Raw genomic sequence first — 837 nt, 5'->3', positions numbered from 1 at the left:
AGGGAGTGGAATGTATATATTCCGATACTTCCGGTTTCAGTCCAACACTCCAGCACCTCCTTCCAGTTCCCACTTCTGATATCCCTGCCTCTCCTTTCTAACCCGGAGAAGCCTGTTTCCCACCGCCAGGGAGAATGAGTACTTAGCCTAGAATATGGCTGCAGGTCAGTGCAGAGAGCAGCCTTACCACTGAGAATTAACTCCTGCTTGTCTCTTCCCGTTCGTCTGAGGGTTTAAGATCAAAATACCCCCTACTTAAAACTTACTTCAGTAAGTTCTGCCTCCCATGCTTTTCAACTGACTGGTACTCTTCTGAAATACATTTGAGGTTTTTATTTGTATTCCATATTGTGTTCCCACCTCATTCTTCTGACTCTACAGATTTTCTCATTTACACAAGTCAGAAGTCTTCACCAAGTGAAAGGGTCAGCGATAGTCAAACCCACAGATTCTGCCAAGCCTGGAGGTCACTGCTGAAAGCAGGAGGTTTATAAATGTAAGGTCATGCTCAGCTACATAGAGGGTTGGAGGTCAGCAAAAAAAATGTGCACCTTTAATCCCAGCTTTTGGGATGCAGAGGCAGGTGGATTTTAGTAAGTTCGAGGCCAGCCTGGTCTAGCAAAGGAGCTTCAGGACAGCCAGACTACACAGAGAAACCCTATCTAGGAAAAAGAAAGGTGTATGTGTTCTGTATTTTGGATTTGCGTTTGGAGCTCCATTTCTGGTAGTAGTAATAATAATAAATAATAATCATAAATGCTTTATAACAGGTTATAGAAGTCTTATTTTTATAGTTGCATATTAATGTTACCAGAATTTTTTTTGTTTTTGTTTTTG

This window comes from Microtus ochrogaster, unplaced genomic scaffold, assembly GCF_000317375.1.
Source record: "Microtus ochrogaster isolate Prairie Vole_2 unplaced genomic scaffold, MicOch1.0 UNK20, whole genome shotgun sequence".
Lineage (NCBI taxonomy): Eukaryota > Metazoa > Chordata > Mammalia > Rodentia > Cricetidae > Microtus > Microtus ochrogaster.
Note: the sequence above shows the minus strand (reverse complement) of the source record.